Below are 9,152 nucleotides of genomic sequence, written 5' to 3' on the forward strand. Positions count from 1 at the left end.
GTATGGATAGATACAAATTTCCAGTCACGTTTTAGGGCGTACGGATCAACCGATTTAAATGGTTTAAAAAACATTTGATCCCTATTGATAGGGAGATGTGCTGATTAGTTTCTGGCAAATGCAGGTCCAGGCGTTACGGAGATACGGAGCAAAGAGTGCAGAAAATACAAATCGTGTTTTTGAGAGAACGTAGTATCGGATTTGAATGATCTAAAAAACATTCAATTAGTAATGATTGGGAGAAGAGGTGATTGGTTTTTGGCAAAGACAAGTCCCGCCATTTCGAAGATACAGAGCTAAATGTGCAAAAAATGACAGTTTTTGAGTGAACTAAGCGTCCGATTTAAATGATTCAAAGAACTTTCAGCTTGTTTTAACAAAATAATTGATTTTGGAAAAAAAATTGTATCATTTTTTTTCTATATCGAAAATAATTCAGATTTTATATTTAATTCTGACTAAAGTTCTAATATATTTTAAACAAATAATTTTAACTTTGCAATTCAGTTTATATAATTCTTATAAATATTAGACAATGTTACACTATTAATAATAATCTATTTAAAAACATCGAGTATTCCTTTAACATTTCGTTACGGTACGGGAAGTTCCAGCAATTTGCTTTAAGGCACGATGCCATACACTCTACTAGTTTGAAAAAAATGACGTTTAAATATTTTTAATTTTTTGAACATTTTGAAATTTTAGTAGTATGTAAAATCTTTAGCAGCGTAAAGACTAAATATTTAAGCGTGTGTATTTATTATTAATATCTCTATAAAATGTCTGATAATTTAATGTGCATATGTATCTAATGATCATTCTGACTGCAAAATAGCCTTTTTTTACTTTTCTTATTGTATCTCCGAAACATGCGAAAGAAAATTCATCAGTTCTTTGTTTCGTCAATACAAATAAAATGCTTTTTGAATCAATATGTATTTAATTTATTTTGATACATTGATGTTTGTATATTTGAAATAGCCGCTCTTTTTTCTGGCGGAGGATAATTAATGTTCGTGATCTTGTAGATAACGTAATATGACCGCCGCTATCATTAGTTGTATAAATCATTGAATAAACTTAAGTTTTTTTTTTCATTGTCTTTGCACTATTCATATTAGTTTTTACACTAACAGATATTGGTAAAATAAATAAACAAACAGGCTTTTTATTTAGCCCGCGGCCTCACTTGACATTTTCAATTTTGCGTTAAAGATAAACTCATTCCTGAGATACAAGCTTTTCCTTTTATATTAATATTTAAAATTTCTTTTCATCATTCATATCTTTTTCCTGAGTTTTTCTTCCTTTTCTTTTTTAAGATTTCCACTTTTTTTCTTCTTTCCGCCTTTTTATATGTATATCAGGGATTCATTTCTGTTCCGAGTTGCATTTGCAGATAGATGTATGTATTAGCATGCAAATGGAGGAATTTTATTATGTTATTAGCATTTTTCATTAGTGAAATGTACTTCTGTTATAAATATTTATATATTTGTATATATATACAGCCATTGTATATAAGAAATTCATGCAAATAATTTCACAAACTAATGTAATGTACATTATTTTTTTACCTTCTTGAAAGAAAAGTTCAAGTTTTGTTTAGAAAATCCAATTTGCTAATTTTATGTTTCCCGTAGATATGTGGTTAATTTTATCTAATACCATATGGCATAAACAGATTTTAAAGTGATGAAAAAAAAAGGAAAATTTTCAAAAAATCTATAAGTAAATCAGTCCAAATCGTTTATACAACTAGTTGGTTTGGTATTTAGCCTTGAGGCAAATTACATGAACTTCCCGATATGTGTAAATAATCGACTTAATCAAAAAAAGTGTAAATAATATACTTCATCAATCCTACTTTAAAAAAAAACGATAATAATTTTAGCAAAGTTTGACGAATTTTTAAAATTAAACTACTTGTTGTAAGGCCGTAATATTACAGTAAGTTCTATAAGACCATGATGTATATCGCCAAAAAAAGTTCCATGAAAAAGGCTTAAATTTTTTTTTAACAGTTAATTACAAGAAAACGGCTCGGTAGATTTTCACCTAAAATTAATCAGTATCATTCCCAACCAATATCTTTCGAACAGTTTTTGATTTTTTAAAATCGGTTCGGTAGAATGAGCTTAAATGTGGACGAAAATTTAACACTTTTTTCAACAGTTAATTACAAGAAAACGGCTCGGTAGATTTTCATCTAAAATTAATCAGTATCATTCCCAACCAATATCTTTCGAACAGTTTTTGATTTTTTAAAATCGGTTCGGTAGAATGAGCTTAAATGTGGACGAAAATTTAACACTTTTTTTCAACAGTTAATTACAAGAAAACGGCTCGGTAGATTTTCATCTAAAATTAATCAGTATCATTCCCAACCAATATCTTTCGAACAGTTTTTGATTTTTTAAAATCGGTTCGGTAGAATGAGCTTAAATGTGGACGAAAATTTAACACTTTTTTTCAACAGTTAATTACAAGAAAACGGCTCGGTAGATTTTCATCTAAAATTAATCAGTATCATTCCCAACCAATATCTTTCGAACAGTTTTTGATTTTTTAAAATCGGTTCGGTAGAATGAGCTTAAATGTGGACGAAAATTTAACACTTTTTTTCAACAGTTAATTACAAGAAAACGGCTCGGTAGATTTTCATCTAAAATTAATCAGTATCATTCCCAACCAATATCTTTCGAACAGTTTTTGATTTTTTAAAATCGGTTCGGTAGAATGAGCTTAAATGTGGACGAAAATTTAACACTTTTTTTCAACAGTTAATTACAAGAAAACGGCTCGGTAGATTTTCATCTAAAATTAATCAGTATCATTCCCAACCAATATCTTTCGAACAGTTTTTGATTTTTTAAAATCGGTTCGGTAGAATGAGCTTAAATGTGGACGAAAATTTAACACTTTTTTTCAACAGTTAATTACAAGAAAACGGCTCTCGGTAGATTTTCATCTAAAATTAATCAGTATCATTCCCAACCAATATCTTTCGAACAGTTTTTGATTTTTTAAAATCGGTTCGGTAGAATGAGCTTAAATGTGGACGAAAATTTAACACTTTTTTTCAACAGTTAATTACAAGAAAACGGCTCGGTAGATTTTCATCTAAAATTAATCAGTATCATTCCCAACCAATATCTTTCGAACAGTTTTTGATTTTTTTAAAATCGGTTCGGTAGAATGAGCTTAAATGTGGACGAAAAGTTTAACACTTTTTTTCAAATTCAAAGAAACGGCTAGATCGTGCACAAAACTGATAGTCCTCACCGAAATACATCAAATGGCTTTTTAAATTTCTAAAATCGGTTCAGGCGTTTTGAGGGAAAACGTCGAACAAAAGTCTAATTTTGACAAATGCCAAAAAGACCATACTGATTTTTGCAAACTTTGACGAATTTTTAAAGCTGGACCAGTTGTCGTAGGGCCGTAATATTTTAGTATGATCTAGAAGACTATGGTATATCGTCAAAAAAATCATTCGTCGAAATTTTTTTTTAAAAAACTTTATTACAAGAAAACGGCCCGCCGATCTCTACCAAAAACTAATCAGCACGATTCCCAACCAATATCTTTCGAACGGTTTTTGAATTTTCAAAATCGATTCATAAATGCGGGCTAAAACGTGGACGAAAAAGAGTTTTCACTTCTCTGCTATTTACGAAGAACGGTTTGGCCGATCGTCGCACAAAACTGACAAACAATAGTCCTCATCGAGATACATCGAATGGCTTTTAACTTTTTGAAATCGGTCAGCCGTTTTGGAGAAAAACGGCGATTTACGGCAAAAAAAAATATGGTGCACACGCACACACAACACACACACACACACACACACACAGATACTTTTCCAAAATTTGTTTCTCATTCGATTCAGAATGGCTTGAAACGTCGAGAAAACATTAAAATTAGCGAATCGGATTTTTTGATGAAAACATAAACTTCTCCTTCGGGAAGTTAAAAATGACTATAATTCAAAATAATTAAATATCAAAGTAAAAAGTAAAAACTAAATTGACACTTCAGATAAATAAATATGTAGATATATAGATAATTTTTCTCTATCATATAGCATAAACAATTTTAACATATTGAACACCAAAATATGCAAAATTTACAAAAATTCTAATACGTGTATCAACTTGCTTGGGTATTTTTTGTTACTTTTACTACAATTGCAAATCTACTGATTCACGTTTTCACGTTTTTTTGCAGAAATTTCTTTACACACTTTAGCAGATATTTAGATAATGTATCTATTTTTATAAGACATGAACAGATTTTTATGTGTGGTTAAAAAAAAATTGCCAACTTTCAATCCAAAAGTGTATCATCTTGCTTCTGTGTGTTGTCCTACTTGCTACAGCAATTTGCTGATTTCAACCAAATTTTTTGAATTTTTTGAAGTACTATAGATAAATGAATATTACTTTTATTCATTTTTGCCAAGAACTAGAACCGATTTTAAATGAAAAAAACTTTACGAAAGATATCTTGGAATCTTCTTAGATATTTTGAGATAATTTGTTGAATAAAACTAAATGTTTGGAAACTTTTAAACCACTCATAAACTTATATATTGATTAAGTCTATTATTCATGACAAGAAGTACACGCAGCTTGCCTCAGGTCGAAGTACCACTTACACCTAGTTATTAAATGCGTCAGTACTAAATTTATTATTCACGTGTATGCTTTTTAATTTAGCAAATTCTCCATCCAAATCCCATTAACTTTATATTTCTCAAACGTCTCCGTCTCTAACGTCGTCGTCGTCGCAATTTTAATCAATGTGTTATGTACACGTATTATTCCGCGTCATCGTATCGTCTCCTCGAAGAAGAATTTTTCCTCTGGCATAGTAAGAAGAAAAATAATTAATGGACGGACATTAAAAAAATGTATTTATTTACGAGTCAGAGTGTAAATGAAAATGGCAATTTCCAAAGCGTGAATACCTGCTTGGAATTAATTGCCGGCACTTTGCCAAAGAATTGCCATTCTGTGTGGAACTAATGGAATTACCTTAAAATGTATTTAATCCGGGACGCTCTCTCTCGCTACTGCTCCGAGGAACACAAACATACACCACACACACACCACCACACACACACTAATAATAATAATAACAATTTATGTATAACATATACATTCATATATACTTGAAGTCTCAACAGCCAAAAAATTTAGAAACTAGGTGTAAGTAGCGTTTATCCTTGATGCAAGCTACATGAACTTCCCGACATGTGCAAATCGACAAAATCAATAAGAATGGGTGATTATACACACACACCACACCACTAATAATAATAATAACAAATTTATGTATAACATATACATTCATATATACTTGAAGTCTCACAGCCAAAAATTTAGAAACTAGTGTGTAAGTAGCGTTTTATCCTTGATGCAAGCTACATGAACTTCCCGACATGTGCAAATCGACAAAATCAATAAGAATGGGTGATTATATCGAATTTGACCAAATTTTCCAAACATATTAGTTATTCCCCCAAATGCTTTAAATATTACATATTATTGAAAAACGCAAAAACGCACCTTTATTTTCAAAAAGCTTTTATTACCCATAAAATTTTTTTAAAGTTCTATTTCTGAAAATATTTTTTGTTTGCGAGTGCGGGTGTGTTATGTATGTATGTATGATTTAGTTTTGATAAAATTTCAAGATATTCGATTTATTTCAAAGAATGACTTTTAGAAATCACGTTTCGAAATATATTGTGCACTTTTACAATCGATATATCACATGTTCAAACGTTGCACTCGATGCTAGGAAAAAATCTCTCAGGAAAATCACAAAATGCATGTGAGTCGACGAAAATGAAAAAAAAATTGTATAAAATAATAATTAGAATTTTCGTTTCTGATACTCCCATATACAACTAGTTTGATATCAGATTTATATATGATTATTAAATATTCGGAACATTTCTCTACATTAAGTTTCTTAAAAATCTTATTCCGGTCACATTTTTTTAGTTAGCTTAGAACAAAGTGGGTAAATTCACTACAATTATATATAAATAATCTTATACTCTTCAATACAAAAAGAATTTTAAACCAGCCTTATAAATTCGAATAAATGTTCAGGACATTTGTCTACTGTTTATAATTTTTTAAATATCTCGAAAATCTTAATCCATGCTATCATTTTCATTTAGTTTAGCAGAAATAAGGTAAAATTTACTACAACTCCATTTAAAATTTGTATACAGCCTCATACGAAATTTTAAATGAAACTGTATGGGTCTTATAATATTGTGGAAGTTTGCTATTAAATATTCGGGACATTTTTCTACTTTTTATTAATCACAAAAATTTGCTCCGGGCTCTCTTTTATTCTTGTTGCTTTAGTAGAAACTAGATAAAATTCATTAAAATTCTGTATCAAAAATTTAATAAACGCAGATACAAATATTTTAAATGAAACTAAACTTTCTTTATATATTTGCAAGTTGCTTCTTAATATTTGGAACATTTTTCTACATTTTATAAAATATCTAGAAAATTTTGTTCCGTGCTATCTTTTTTATAAGTTTTAGAAGAAACTAGATAAAATTCACTACGATTTCATCTAAACTACCCTATATACCCTCATACAAAGTTCTGGAATAAAATTGATTCAATTTGGCCGTTATATAATGTGTTCATTGAAATATTATTATCGAAATAAAATCAAAATATTTTTCTAACATTTTGTATCTCAAATACTTCGTTCCGAATTTTTTTCTAGTCAGCTCAGCAGAATCTAGTAAAAATTTAATAATATTTCGTAAAAACAATGCAATACACTCTTATATGAAAATTTAAAATAACACTAGTCAATTTTTTGTAATGTGCAAGTTTGCTATTAAATTTTTGGAACATTTTATTGCATTTTTTTAAATATTTCGAAAATTTTGCTCCGGGCTCGGTTTTTTGTTAGATCAAATTTACTACCATTCGATATAAATTTACTACGATTTGTAATTAATCTATTTTGAACTCGCTATTACGCATTTTAAAAATTTTGCAATATAATTATTGAGGATACTTCTTAACAATTCTTCGAATGACTTGAAAGTTTTCTCCAATACACATTTTTCTAGTTAGCTTATCAAAAACTACATAAAATTTACTATAAGTCTGTATAAGCTGTCTTATGCAGTTTTATATGAATATTTTGAACAAAGCATTTGTTTGTACCCGCATTTTAAAAATTGCTACAAAATATTCTTGACGTTTTGCAAATAACTTGAAAATTTCGTTCCGGGCTTTCTTTTTTAGATATCTTAGCAAGAAATAGATAAAGTTGATGATCCTTCTAATGAACTATCTTATGCATTCTGACACAAAAATTTTAATTATGTGAAATAGAATAAACCAGTTTGATTTGGCGTTTATATACTGTGATTTCGTACAAAATGCTTTATGTTACACATACCGAGAAGTTTTAGTAACTTGCCTTAAGGCAATATGCCATTTACACCTAGCAGTTTTACATCACATTTTAATAATGAAAAAAAAAAGGTTTTCTTATCCACATTTATATATAATTTTAACAAAAATTGTAAAAACTCTTCTTTACATTTGTCTGGAATCCTTGTAATCATAATACTATTAATGATGGTGAGAATAATTTGTAACCCTAATTAACTTCCCGTAGGGTAAGTTATTGTAATGGGTGGAAAATCGAAATTGAAAATTTTTACATTTCTTGACGTTCTGAAGGTTTCTGAACATTTTGGCATACCTCAGAAAAAGTGGATGTGTGTGTGTGTGTATGTATGTATGGATACAAATTTCCAGTCACGCATCAACCAATTCGGGCGCACGGATCAACCAATTTGAATCGTTCGAAAAACATTCGATTCCTATTGATAGGGAGATGAGCTGATTAATTTTTGGCAAAGGCAGGCCCAGCAATTACGGAGATAAAGAGCAAAGAGTGCCGAAAATAGAAATCGAGTTTTTGAGAGAACGGAGCATCTGATTTGAATGTTCTAAAAAACATTCAATTAGTAATGATTGGGACAAGTGATTGTCAGATTTTGGCAAAGGCAGGCCCAGCCATTTTGAAAATACGGAGCTAAATGTGCAAAAAATGGCAGTTTTTGAGAGAACTAAGCGTCCGATTTAAATGATTCAAAGAACTTTCTGATTGTCTTAACAAAATAATTGATTTTGGAAAAAAAAAATTTTGTTTCAACTTTTTTCTTTCAAAAAAAAATTTTTTATATATCGAAAATAAATCAGATTTTATTTTTAATTCTGACTAAAGTTCTAATATATTTTAAACAAATAATTTTAACTTCGCAATTCAGTTTATATAATTCTTATAAATATTAGACCATGTTACAATATTTTGAACTATAATTGTGGGGTTGTTGTATCACTCATGTGCAGTGGCGTAACTATAGGGTGGCGTGGGTGGCAAAATGCCACGGGCCCCCGACCTAAGGGGGCCCCGGCCCGAGAAACCGTGGACTCAGAAATACATTTTTACATTGTACATAAATTCACTTGAAACTTATATTTTATATTTTTTAAGTTCAAAGTCGGAGGCTTGCATCGAACTTACATTCGACCGAATATTTAATTAGTTAAAAGCAAAGGAGTCGCCGTCATTCAGCGAATTGTGTTTTATCTTTTATGAGATAAATGGCTGCGATCGATCTGCATTTGAAAATCTTTAGTTTATATAATATGATATCAAAAATAAATGAAAGAATCTATCATTGTGTATATAATAACTTAAACGTTGTCAACTTTTAAGATAAAAAACAAACACGTGAAGAACTCTTTTCTCAATATCAGGGACGTAGCACGCCTTCGCGGGGCCTCTTATCAAAACTTGTTGGGGGCCCCCTTAAGAAGAAATTTTTATCACAAAATATAAAAATACATGATATTTGAAAAATAGTTATTTATCATTATAATTATTTATCTATCTAATTTTCTATAATTTTTTGAATTTTTCATAAATGATTTCAGATAAAAATATTCTCACCTTATCTTTTTTCGAAAAACTGAATTATTAAGTGATCTTTAGATTTTCTAAAGTTTCTGCCTCTAGGAACAATAGTGACAAGTCTAGTAGACATTTCTGTCCAAAAGTTTTTACGTATTTTCTTT

Source organism: Ctenocephalides felis, unplaced genomic scaffold, assembly GCF_003426905.1.
Source record: "Ctenocephalides felis isolate EL2017-DRISC unplaced genomic scaffold, ASM342690v1 CF-g0.4_SCAFFOLD_02159, whole genome shotgun sequence".
Lineage (NCBI taxonomy): Eukaryota > Metazoa > Arthropoda > Insecta > Siphonaptera > Pulicidae > Ctenocephalides > Ctenocephalides felis.